A 14,217-nucleotide genomic window follows, 5' to 3' on the forward strand; every position below is an offset into this window, starting at 1 on the left:
AATGTACAAATGCGCTTTACACAATTGATGTGTGTATGGATTGTGATAAGAGTTGTATGAGCCCCTAATAAAATGATTTAAAAAATGAAAATAAAAAGAATAAACACATAATTAGAAAAAACAAAAACAAAGAATATGTCACGAAATTGAGGCATATTGTGCAATTCAATAATGATTGACAGATACAGCCAATCTTTCTCAAATGCCTGCAGGCCCAAGTTCAGTATAACGTGAATCGTGACATAATCCAAGCCACATCTTTCTCCTTCAGAGTGACTGGTGATTTCAAATTGCTGAATTTCAGGGTAACAACACAACAAGGTAACCAGTGGTTCCTAACGGCATGCTTTTATTATGTTTTGTTTTCTTTCATGTGGGTGCACAGTCCTGGCAGAGACATTAATTGCTCAAAGAGGATAATGAAGCTGAAATTCTTGATCAATTTTTATCAGAATTTTGTTTTCAGTAATTGATCATTCCTTTAGCCTATTGATTTCCCCTTAACGGAAAATTACTTTCTTTTCTTTTCTAGTTACTATGAATGGATAGCAACATTCATCATGTTGAGCAATTCTTAACTCCAATTTCATCTAGCTGTCATCCATAAAATAGCCTTGTCTTAAGAATAAAGTAGGATTATCATCTGAAATCATTTTCTCAGCTTTCTCTGCCCCCTGATTGTCTCAAAACCAATATAAACTAAGTGATCATAGAATTTCAGATGGGAAAGTTACAGTCACATAATAGTATAGACCTGTTACATAGCACTAAATATTTTTGACAGAAAACTGTACTTTGGGATTTAAAACAAAAAGCACATAGCAATCTCTTCACACATATTCCCTTTTATTAGCAGTATCTATATGACAGGAAAATAAAACTTAAGAAAATTATTTAGGTAATTAAAGCCAAAAGCTCAGAGTGGGAAAGTGATGTGGGCATTTCAGTGGCATACAAATAACAATTTTCTCCAAGTAAGTTAGTACAGACATCAAACCAATTCACTTAAAATGAAATAAAATACCAAGAAAAGTAAGAAGAGCAACAGCACATAAATAGCAGCAAAATATAAACTCTCAAACAATCATATCTATTAAAATTGTTCTGATTCTCTGTTAGGTATCTAGTTGTACTGATTCGGCTTGACTCAACCACTTTTGAGCACTTCCTGTGTGGTTTGGGTTAGGAAAGGGGGCCAATAGGGAAGGACATAAAATGTTATGGGAAGCAATACTTTCCCCCCCTCTTCTGCTGTTCTGCTATTTCACTTCCTAGAATTCTGTCTGGGTTACTTAAAACAGAGCGTAGGCATTACCAGCGCTAGGGTAGCTGATAGCTTGCTCAATAGCTCCAGGTGGCATTGTATCTATGAAAATGTATTCAGCATATCTTAATGTGGAAACCCTAACTGATTGACTGGATCATTCCACATGTGCACCAAAACATGTCAGAAAAGTGACAAAATTGCCCATACACAAGTAATCAATAACAGAAGAAAGTCATATAATGAAATACTATGGTGCCATTAAAAATTATAATCATGAAAGTAGAAGGTTTTTTTTTAATCCTCGTGAGACTCAAATTGTGTCCCCTTTCAATGTTCTTTGAGTTTGGAGAGCAAAAAGAAGTCTGAAGGGGCAAATTCAGGGATGTAGGTTGGATTGGGTACGAGTTCCTTACAACATTCTCATAGGACAGCCCTTTCTAATCTCAAAGAGTGAGCAATTGCTTTCTTGTGTTGGAAGAAATAATTCCTTGGTGCAATTCCCCAGGCCTCCGTGCAATTTGCAGTTTTCTTTTTTTTCCCCTCATAAGCCTCTGTGATTCTCCTATGTCCTTCAAGAAAATGTATTAAGATTACCCCTTTGTAACCCAGGAAACTGTTGCCAAAAATGTTGGAGATGAACTGTCTGCCTTGAATTCCTTTTTTAAAGTCTTCCTGACCTTCTGTAAAATACCGAATGTATCAAAAGACAGTGGCTTTGTGTGAGGAAGCATTCCAGTAAACTTGTTTCAAAGCTTCAATGACTTGGGACAATGTCCATTTGAGTTTTTATTTTTATTTGATATTAGCCCTAACCTCAAAATCATTTGTACCTTATGACATGAAAAATAACCTATTTTAAAAAAGCAACTTAGCAAGACCAAGATAAGTCTATTAGTGAGAACATGTGTCTTCAACCATCCCCTGATTTCAGAGATATGTGTAAATATGCTTTGTTTGGAATAAATCCATGCAAGTATGAACTGGAATCCTGGTAATGATACTGGTAGTGATACTTTTTAACTACCTTTTCTAGACACACTCAGATTTTATTTTGTGTGTCCTAACCTCACCCATGACTTCTTCTTTTATGATCCTTCTTTAACATTCTTTTGTTTTTCTAATTTCTGTTTAAAATCAATAATATTTTCATTATTTTAAAAGTAATAACGGTTCATTATATTAAAAATGAACACGGAAGGGGAAGCGAGGGGAAATGATGAGTCGACATTAACGGCTACAAGAAGGAAGAAAATGTTCCAAAGTTGATTGTGCTGATAGTTGCATGGCACTTCTTAATAAGATTGACATATTTATATGTTAATTATAGCTCTATAAAACTATTTTATCAAAAATGAACAGAAAAAGAGGTGCAAATACGATTTATAGTTGATCAGTAAGATGGAATGCCGCAGTGGCAGCAGGGATGGTCTCCACCATAGCAATTGTGAAGAGGGAGCAGGGCTAGCCAGGGTTTCTTTCCGTTGGAAGAGAGGGTTGCTATTTTTCAGCGGCATCTAACAACAACAATTAACTAGAGACCATTTTGAGGAAGGATAGCACTTCGATCTCAACTAGAACTTACTTCCATGGAGTCAATGATAATTGATAGTGATCCCAAGTGGTTTTCAGAGACTGTCACTGTTTACCACAGCAGAAAGCTTACTGGAGCTGCTGGTGTTTTAGAACTGCTGGCCATGAGGATCACAGACCAACATGTAACTACTACACCACCAGGGCCCCTGAAAACTTTGATAACTTTGGTTAAATGTATGTGTAGGATTCAAGTAGTACATCCTACTGCTTTTTAATTTACTATAGACTTCTTAATATCAATTATATAGTACACTACAGAAAAATATTGTGTGAGGTTTACCTTGTTTCTTGGTATATATTTCTGTAAATTTATTTAAATCTACTTTAAAACAAAGATGAGCATAACTAGCTAAGTACTAACTGGAGACTAAGATAACATGGTCGATATGAATCAGACACAAGATGGACTAGACACTGATTTAGTGGGCTCTTAAGCCCAGTCTTTTTAAAAATCCTTCTCACCTAAAGATGACTCATCAGCCTAGATTAGTAACTGGGGGTACAATGGGATCAATTGTCATGGTCAGAGAGATATGATAGTTATTCTCATTGTTTCTGTGGGTCAAATAGTTTTGAAGGGCTGGGACATGAAGGAAGTCTTAGATCACAGGTTAACATCAGGAATGCTCAACATAGCCGTTTGTCTTCACCTCTCTACCTGTGTTCTTGCTCAAACGGAATTCTCTACTTCTTCATATAGGTCCTATAATCTATTGTAATGCTGACACACAACTCACTAGCAATATTCATAAGTAAAGGTGCTTTATTAAGGAAGTATCCAGGCTATAATGCTAGTGAGACGTGCTCAGGATACAGTTCATTAGAACATGTTACAAAGTTTTTTCAGGGCTGCTCAAAAATGCCCAGGAGACCTGGTGGTGCAGTGGTTACTTTTGGGGCTGTGATACACAAAGTCAGCAGTTCAGAATCACAAGCTGTTGTGAGGAAGAGAGAAAGGGATCTCTACTTCCAGAAAGAGTTCACAACCTCACACACTAATTCTAGCTCTAGTATAAGAACAAATAGTTCTTATGACATAACCCTGCCTGATGCTCACCCTCTTGAAGATATTATTGAAAATAGGAGTGCTATAAAAAAGTGTGGTGAAGAAACTAGACGGTGCTTATCTATTAGAATGAATAGTGTCTGGGTTTTTAAAAGCTTGTTTTCTAGCAAGCAGTCATCTGATTGAGGCATCAACGGGTCCAACCTGAAAGAAGCACACTAGCCTGTGTGATCTAAAGATTGTGAATGACAAAATCAAAGTCCCAAGAAGGGAATGATATCAGAGCTTAAATTGTGACCACCTGTTTTGAGGAAGGCTATGGATTACTGTGGTAGCTCTAACGATTTACAGGGTCCACACATGGATTGAAACTGCAGTGAATAACTTCTGACCACAGATCCCCAGATATGAGTAACCTTACTATCATGTAGAGTTCAGTTTTTGTTTTTCTTTTGTTTTCTTTGTTTTTCTATATATGAAATTCAGGGTGTGTAGAGGTATATAGAGAGTCACTGCACTGATAGTTTCTTGGGGGACATGCCAGAGGAAGTTGGGGGAGAGGAGAGTTGATGACGAGTACAAAAAAGAAGTAATTGTACCAACATTGATTGTGGAGATGAGAGTACAACTCTTACTAATATGATTAAACTATTGCATTTGTTAATATATGAAATCGATGTCAATGAAACTATTAAAAAAGAAAACCAATTACAGCCTCAGAAAGTCATAGTAGTAGCTATAATTCGGCGTCTGCATGATGGCAGTGAGTGTTAGTTTTTGCAGATGCCTATAGGGCATACCATTCCACTGTAAGCCTCAATCCAAGGGCATTAAGCTCAAGTTTTGAAATTCAGTCAGCCCAGTTTCCATCATGAAGTGACCAGAGGCACTCCACAGTAGTAAGCCTCCATCTATAAGCATTCTGCTCCATTTCTGTGGGTTCACATCTCCTATTAAGTGTCCTGGGGAACCCCACTGCACGAGCTGCATAAATGCACACAGCTTTACTTGCTCCATGGCCTGGGAAGTCCACCACTCTTTCTCATCCTCTGGCTCCTGGTCCTGATGTTGCTCCTCAGATGTCAAAACTGTCTTCTGGATAAAGGAATTTCATTAGGTATGGCTCTCGGGGTCCAGAGGATGAACTCCATCCTTGGTTCTTCCTGGTATCGAGATATCCACCCCTCCTGGTTTTCAGATGGCTCGATGTCAAATGCAATTACATACTGTTCACAACTGTTCCCCCACCTTCTTATCAAGACCCACCCAGGAAAATGTTGTTCATTTAAATGAAAGACTGGCTTGAAGAACCACATTAAATATTCACTGCCCCTGCACCGCCAAATCTTGAATGCACATGATTTTAAAAGCAGTGGAAGTACTGTATCCATTTGTCTATATTTTACTGAAAATCTCCCATGTAAGAAAAGCTAGTATTTACATATATCCCTGGACGTCCAGCAATTATGGCAGGGGTCAAACCCAATGCAAGGATACATATGGCAGCCCGCTAAATAAGAGGGGGAAAGAAAGAGAAAAAGAAAAAAGAAAAGGAAAAAAAGGACATGAGTTGAGGGGGAGCAGGACAGTAATCCACCCAAAGGGAGGATATTTTTTATATCTCCACAGGAGAAGGAGAGAGAGACCAGGCTTCAACCTGATGCCCCAAGACATGAATACAATGTAATGGCATGTACCAGGGAACCAATACAGACGTCTGCGGGGCCGGCCCCAATGCCAACTATGTGGACACCCCCCCCAACCAGCCCCCATAGAAGAATGCATTTCAGAGGACAGCACTGGGGCTACAGCTTGGGGAAAGGGGCGCGTCAGATTAGAGCACATGGGAGAAATGAAAAGGGATGAAGAGGGAAGAGAGGACATCCTAGCCCAGCAAGCCCCGAGGACAATGTTCCTACTCAGAGCAGACAACAAACGGGGAGGACTGTGGGGCTGACCCCACCACGGGACTGGGCGTTCCTCACTGAACCATGGCCCCACAGGGGACAGCACTGGAGACACAGTGCAGGAATAGTGCACGGTCAGGGCCCATCACGCTGGGGCGAGACACTGAGGACAAGCAACAGAGCAGCAGGGGGAGCAGAGTGATGGAACCCCCAAAGAATACCAAAAGTAGACTTTGGAGACAGAGTCTGGTGACTCATCAGACTCGATTGGAAAACACTCATAAAGGCTAACAAACAGACTTTGAACTATTTATAGGAGTCTCTGTTTTTGTCAGTGCCTTTCTTTTTATTATTGTTATTTTGGGTTTGTTTTCTGATGTTGTTATTGTTTTGTTATTTTTGACTTCCTCTGTTGTTTTATTTGTCTTTGCATGGTTTTTGCATTTATTAATGTATCTGCATGTCTATCTAGATAAGATAGGCAGGATAAATAATTCAGAGATGAAAAGAATGGGACCTATGTTTCTGGGGATATAAACGAGAAGGGGAGGTGGGAGAAAGGAAATAGGTGGTGGGGGGGAACCAACCCAGGGACAAGGGAACAGCAGTGTTCCAAAATCAGTGGCAAGGAGGGTGTAAGAGGCCTGGTAGGGCTTGATCAAGGGCAATGTAACTGAGAGGAATTACTGAAACCCAACTGAAGGCTAAGTGTGATAGTGGGACAAGAGGAAAGTAAAAGGATATAGAGCAAAGAACTAGGAGGCAAAGGGCATTTATAGATGGGGAAATAGATCTATGTGCATATAATTATAGGTTTAGTATTAAGGTCGCAGATGGAAATTGGGCCTCCACTCAAGTACTCCCTCAAGTGGTTACATAAGAAAGCTGATGGTGCACAGTTATCAAAAGATATAGCGTCTGGGGTCTTAAGGGTTTGAAGGTAAACAAGCGGCCATCTAGCTGAGAAGCAACAAAGCCCACATGGAAGCACAACAACCTGTGTAATTATGAGGTGTTGAAGGAATTAGGCATCAGACATCAAAGAACAAAAAATCATATCATTGTGAATGAGGGGGACTTTGGAGTGGGGACCTAAAGCCCCTCTGTAGGCAACTGGACATCCCTTTACAGAAGGGTCACAGGGAGGAGATGATCCAATCAGGGTGCAGTATAGCAATGATGAAACATACAACTTTCCTCTAGTTCATTGATGCTTCCTCCCCCTGACTATCATGATCCCAATTGTACCTTACAAATCTTGCTAGACCAAAGCATGTACACTGGTACAGAGAAGAACTGGAAATACAGGGAATTCAGGACAGATGATCCCTTCAGGACCAGTGATGAGAGTGGTGATACCAGGAGGGTCAAGGGAAAGTGAGGTAGAAAGTGGGAACCAATTACAAGGATCTACATATAACCCCCTCCCTGGGGGATGGACAATAGAAAAGTTCATGAGGGGAGATGTCGGACAGTGTAAGACATAACAAAATAATAATAATTTTTAAATTATCAAGGATTTATGATGGAGAGGAGAGCGGGGAGAGAGGGGAAAAATGAGGAGCTGATACCAAGGGCTCAAGTAGAAAGCAAATGTTTTGAAAATGATAATGGCAACAAATGTACAAATGTGCTTGACACGATGGATGGATGATGATAAGAATTGTATGATCCCCCAATAGAATGATTTTAAAAACAACAACAATGATGTGCTGGGAAAATGGGACTTAAAAGTGATATGGTTTAAAATATCTTAAAACATTCTTGTTCTTATGTACAAGGCTTTCAGAAAGGCCTGTTTCTGTAGAAGGCCAATTAACCATCACTTGAAAAATAAATAACCAAATGCTATAGTAATTCACATCATTGAAATGGTCCGAATCCATCTAGCACACTACTACTCTTTTGAATTGATGGCCCATGCAGTTTTCAACAGGCTAATTTGTCTCCTACATGCAGTGGTGGGTAGGATTTAACCTAAGGAATCTGTGTGGCGAGGCCTGATGAATTTACTTGAGGAGCCCGCAATGAGGAGAACTCACTAGAACATGTACAGTTTCCTCCTCTCCTTGTACCATTCACCTGGCCAACCCTCATGTAAGGGTTGCTAAGCTTTTAGTGCTGAAAGCAGAAGGCCTGGAATTTTTCCTTCTTATCCAGGAAGAAGTGAGGCATACACACGTTGGACACATTGTCAGGAGAGACCAGCCCCTGGTGAGGGCTATCATGCTCAGTAATGTGGAAGGGCAGTGGAAAGAGAACAGTCCTTAGTCAGATGGATTGACAATGTGGCTCCAAGAATGGGTTTAAGCATAGGAACGAAGGCATGGATGGTCCAGGAGTGGGGTGCCTCTGGATTAGAATCAACTCGATGGTACCTAATAACAACAATATCCTGGAAAATGAAAGTGCATGCATACACACACACACACACAAACACAAATTGTCCTTATTTTTTGAAGTTGCTTTGAGTTAAAATAATTCTTCAAACTGAAAACTGAAATAAAATCTGCATGCTAAGTCACTTATTAAAAATGATCTTTCCGAATATTTGGATCTCCTAAAAGTTAAAAATGTCATGCCTCCTCCTAGGAACATTGTAGAAATAGCTAACAACTCTACCCCAGGGTCTTTAAGGAGATGGGCCATCCTGCTTTGCTGGTAGCTCTGCCACTATGAGCTCCAGAGTAGAGTTCTTATCATTAGGTGCAGTTGAGTCAATGCCAATCCAAAGTGGCATGATGCAAGACACACGGCTATCTTGCCCTGTCTGAGCCATCGCACAATACTTATTATGTTTGAGTCCATTTCTGCAGCCACTGAGTCAATCTACATCCTTTAAGGTCTTCCTCTATTTTTTTTTTTTGTAGCCCACTGCTATGGTGGGTTAAGCATTGTGCTTCTAACCACATGGTCAGCAGCTTGAAACTTCCAGTGCCTCCTCAGGAGAAAGATGAGGCTATCTCTTGGGGGTGGGGCGGGGATTATAGTCTCAGTTCTAACTCTACCCTATAGAGTCCCTATGTGTGACAGTTACATAATTTCCTGTCAACTTGAGTGAAGGGGCGGAGTCTAGCCTGTCAATCAGGTCATAGCCACGCAGGCCTCTGTGTGGGCATGGCCTTCTCCTGAGGACTTTAGGAACTCCTGTCTTCCTCCCTGCAGGTGGGACACACACTTTCTGCTTTGTTGTTCCTGCTGACAAAACACATGGAGGCAAGCTGTCCCAGCCAGAGCCCTGGAGCTGGAGGAACCATATGGAGATCCATGCCAGTGATAGAAGCTTCCACTGCCCCTTGATCCACAAGACTTTCCACCCACTGACCTGGGATCTTCCTGCATTTGGTGAATTTATAGACTGGTATCAGTCATATGGGCTAACATTGGACTTCTGGACTTGATCTGGACTGGGTTGGGATGTTTTCTTAATATATAATTACTCTATGATATAAAATTCTTTCTTATACACATAGGAGTATCTCTGGATTTGTTTTCTCTAGTCAACCCAGATTCACAAACGATGAGTCAGCATCAACTGGATGGAAATAAGTTTAGTTTAGAGTTTTATGTTTTACCAAGCCTGATGCTGTGCTACAAAGACTGTTCCCTGCTGAGAACATGCCCAAAGAATGTGAGACTGTTAACGAATATTCTGGCTGTCCTTCTTTGGAGACAGATTTGTTTGTTCTTCAGAGTGGAGTATAAATGAAGAATAGAAATGAGTATTAGTACTGAATACAATGTTCCAGCAATAGAAATTGGGGTGTAGATTTTAAAGTCCAAAGGAATCTAGTATAACTCAGCAAAGATGTGATCTGTGAATGATGACAGGATGCCAAGGGGTGTGGAAGTAGGTCTTTGTAGAGAGTGTCAGGATGCCCAGTCCAAACTCTGGCATCTACCTAATGTTGCCGTCATTTATAACATGTTATCCCAGTCCTCTATGTTCCACTGCACCGTCGCACAACTTGCCTGCTTTGGGTGTTTGTGTGCTTGTTCCATTTCTCTCATTGGAAATACTATTTCATTTCGCTGGAGTGATAATATGCTGTACTGAGTCTTCAAAACTCAGCACGACTGTCACCTTCTCTGGGAAAATACTTCTGCCACCATTCCCAGCTACCTGCGGAGTTGCCTGAATTCCCTAATACCTAACATGAGAGGAATGCTATGCCCTTCCACCCAGTAGATTGTATTCATGTGTGCTTATATAGGTCTGCCACCCCGAGCCTAGCAGACTTTCTGCAATAAAACAGACACTATGCCGTCTGTCTGTTTAATGACTAAATCAAGGAATACAGTCAGGTGAGTGATAGCTTTGTGATTATAGGTGATTCACTCACTTGGGGCAGAAACCCCTGCAAGCCACTCATGAGGTAGTTCGAAGGATGACTCCAGTGAAGTAGGGTTGCATCAAAGTAGGTGAATTTTCAAATTAGGATTTCAGAAAGAGGCCAGTAAGATCACACCAGACAATAGAATGAAAGGCACAAAGAAACTTGTGGCCTGTGGGATTTTGAGTGACCACGACATTACCTGGATCACATGAATGCACAAACATTTACGGACAATTCTTGCTGTTGTGGGTTAACTGCTGAATGCTTTTGAAAAGGACACAACTATGAGTGGAGCTAAACTCATAGGCTTGGGCTGTGAGAATACAAATCCGTCAAGAAGCCAAGCAGACAACGGGAGGCCGTTTGACACCAAGCAAATCTAGGGCAGCATTCTGGAGAGAAACCCACATTGAAAAGCATAATCAATTATTTGAGCTTTACTTTTCTCATCTGTACCATAGAGACTGTAGTTAAAACTCAGCTGTATATGCATAAGTAGATAGCATATTTCCCAGGGCCTAGTAGATAATGTAAGGATCCTTGGTATTGCAGTGGGTTAAGTATTGGACTGCTAAATGCAAGGCCAGAGGTTAAAACACACCAAGCAATCCAAAGGAGAAAGCCAAGGTTGTCTGCTCTGCTAAAGATTTCCAGCCTTAGAAACCCAAGAAGGCAGTTCTGCCTGTCCTATTGAGTTACTATGACTTGGAATGCACTCAATGGTACGGTCCTTTTGTTTTGTTTTGTTTGTATTTTTTTAGTAGATAGACAATAAATGTTATTTTTCTTTATTTTCTGTTTTACATAAAAATCAAATCATTTGTACTGTCTTGTGGTTATGCCAATATTTGATATTTTCAATGTTTAAGACATGTTTTTTTTTTCAGACTCTAAAAGAAGATGATATACTATTTTAATAATCAGTTAGGATTTCTCTCAGTGATATTGACCATAAAAAGAAAGGTTGCTTTAGTCTTATAATTTCAATACAAAGAGCTTACAATGAATCATATTTTCAAGAAAAAGTATACTTAGGTTTATCTCCAATGTCCCCAAAGACAAGAACAAGGGTTATCGTGCAAAGGCCACAGAGCAATAGACTTTGCTTTGGCACAAGAAAAAGTCCTCTTAACAGTTTGACGTCCAACTATGGAGTGAGCTGTCGAAAGAGTTAGAAGTTCCCAGTCACAACAAATGGCCCAGAAGTGCCTGTGACAGAGTTACTATAGGAGAAGGGTCTCCTTATTATTCTGACAAACGGCAGATGTATGTGGCAGTATTATTGTTTCAGAAAACCCCCAATTCAATGCATTTGAAATGAAATGTTTTATTTCCTAGATCTTTACAAGAGATTTGTATGTCATAATTATCTTTGGTTGACACTAAAAGATGCTGAATAAATCATAAAAATTGTAGATCTCTTATTGTATAGATGGCATGATTTTCACTCTTTTGAAGGCCTATTTCCCACTATTTTTCAGTAACATACAGATCAAAGAAAACCTAGTTCCACCACACTGTATTATTTTAGATACAAATTGATGACAATACCTTATGCCAAATAATCTCTAACTGTAGAAACCAAAGGAGCACTAGTTGAGAAGAATTCTGAAAGACCAAAAAAACTTAGACTGGATACTAACTTTTTTAAAACTTCTCTCCATACATGCAAATGCAAATGCCTGCACACACAAGTCCAAACATGCCAACATTGATGAGGGGCAGATGACAGGTGAACAAATCCATACTAAGTTAAAAGGTGGAAGTAGCTATGCTGTTTCCTCACTCCATTTTCCAAAGGTTCATAGGAAATTGTGGAGCTTCAGTTCGAAAAGGAACCAAATAAACAGCAATATCAACAACTGACGGTTACTCAGGTTCCCATGGTCTGTTTCAGGTAGAGTTACTTAGGCTGCATCACCTCTTTTGTTTCCTTCAGTACATTTTCCCTTTCCAGATGTCTAAACCAGAAGGACACATGTAGAAAGCAATGAAGGAAATTGATTGACATTCACCGTCATTCTTCCGGGATAGAGAGAGATCAAAACTAGACAGAACGAAAATAATTGTATAGCAAGCATATAGCTTGCTGCTATTTGCTTTCTGGAAAATTTGTCCCCAGTATGAAAATGGATTATTAGTGAGTGAGAAAGGGAAAGTAGGCTGCCCATCTCCTTATTGATAATGCATAGGTTTTACCAGGATGGTGCATCTCTTACTAAGAATTTCTGGGAGTCACTTCAAGTGAATATTCTTTAAATAATCAAGAGTCTGCTGAGGCAATTTCAAATCAATATGACTCTTCCAGTAAGAAGGAACTTGAAAGATCTTTGTTTTCTTAATATTACTTGTTAAATGTAAAAGTAGTGAAATAAACCATCTTCTATGACGTCTAAATGAGAAGCGAAACCCCCAAAGCACAGGGTCTGTTTTCAGCCTTATCCTTGCTAGACTAGAAGGAAAACTCCCATGATGCATGGGGTTACAGAGCTCACTCACCATGCAGACGGCTGCAGGCCGCCTCGGGGGTTGGGAAATAGCCTTGGAGTCACGCACGAAGCCAACACTTTCTACTTCAGTGTAATCTAATTTGATATTATAACAGAACATCCACGCAGTTAAAAAAGAAAGCCATCTCTCTCAGAGCACAGCAATTCCAATATATATATCTAATACACCACTGTTAGAAAAGAAAGGTGAAGAGAGAATGAACCACTTCCCTTCAATAGCTAGAAATTTCTTTTCATTAATATGAGAACAATGAAATGAGAAGACTGTTTTACCCATCTTTGTCAACCTTCATTTTGATAAAATATTTAATTAAAACAAAATAACCGATTTAAGGTGGCACATTTCCATGTTTTAACAATTGAATGTGCCAATATAATCAGACCATGAGCAGACTGTGAAACATTTCATCACTCCAGAAAGTTCTGTCATGCCCCATTGCATTCAATCTCCAATGCCCCCAACATAGGCAACCACTAATCTTCTTTATTATACCATAGGTTAGTTTTATCACTTTTAGAACTCCATATAAATGGAACCATATAGTTTGTACTGCTCTGTAGCTGGCTCGTTTTGCTCAGTACCATACTTTTGAGATTCATCAATGTAGTTGTACAGCCAGCACTTGTTCCCTTTGTCAGTACCACATCACTGAATATGCTGCCACAAAGCTTCCTTGTCTCATAGTGACCCTGTAGGACAGGAGAGAGCTGCTCCCTAGGGCTTCTGAGACTAGAATTCTTTAGGAGAGCAGACAGGCTGGTCTCTCTCTCACTGAAGTGCCTGATGAATCTGAACTTGCTGACATTGTTGTTAGCAGCCCAATGGTTAACCCATTCCACCAGGGCCCATTGCAGCACTGGCCAGACACAATGACATGTGTTTTGTTTCGTTTTTAATTCACCTAGTGATGGACATTTGGGTGGTTTCCAGGTTCTGTTTTCATGAATGAGCTGTCATTTTTAAATGTCTAATTACACAATGCCTACAGTGTGTTTGTAATGGCATAGAGTGTGTTTTATCTTGAATACTAAGTAAGAAAAGAGCTGGATCATATGATGAATTTATGTGTAATTACTTCCAAGTGAAAAATTCTCTCCCGAAGGAGTTGCACCAGATTCCATTCTCACCAGGAGTGTACGAGGGTTCCAGTTGCTCTTGCCCAATATCTGATACTTTCCCTTATGGCAATTTGAGTCACTCGAGCAAGTGTAGCACAGCAAATCACAGATTTTAACGTGCATTTTCCTGATGAGCAGCAATGAGCTTTTTAGACATTCATTTATTTCTCTCCGTTTATAAATCTCTTTGAAAATATTTTGGAATATCTTTCTTATTACTGATAGGTAAGAACTCTTTTATATTCTGAATTCAAGTCTTTAATCAGATATAAGTGTTCCAAATCTTTCCTCCCAGTCAGGGGCTTGCCTTTTCACTTACTTAACTTTTTTTCCCTTTTTGTTCTGAGAGAAAGTTTTCATTTTTTATCAATTTCAATTTGCTTTTAATTTTTGCACATATAATTCATAGGGTTTTTTTGGTCCTAAGACCTCATGGAGCCCTCGTTGCAGAGTGGTTATCTGTTCAGTCCTCCGCAGG

Source organism: Echinops telfairi, unplaced genomic scaffold (genome assembly GCF_000313985.2).
Source record: "Echinops telfairi isolate 266 unplaced genomic scaffold, ASM31398v2 ScPeMD7_20;HRSCAF=75, whole genome shotgun sequence".
In the NCBI taxonomy this organism is placed as follows: domain Eukaryota; kingdom Metazoa; phylum Chordata; class Mammalia; order Afrosoricida; family Tenrecidae; genus Echinops; species Echinops telfairi.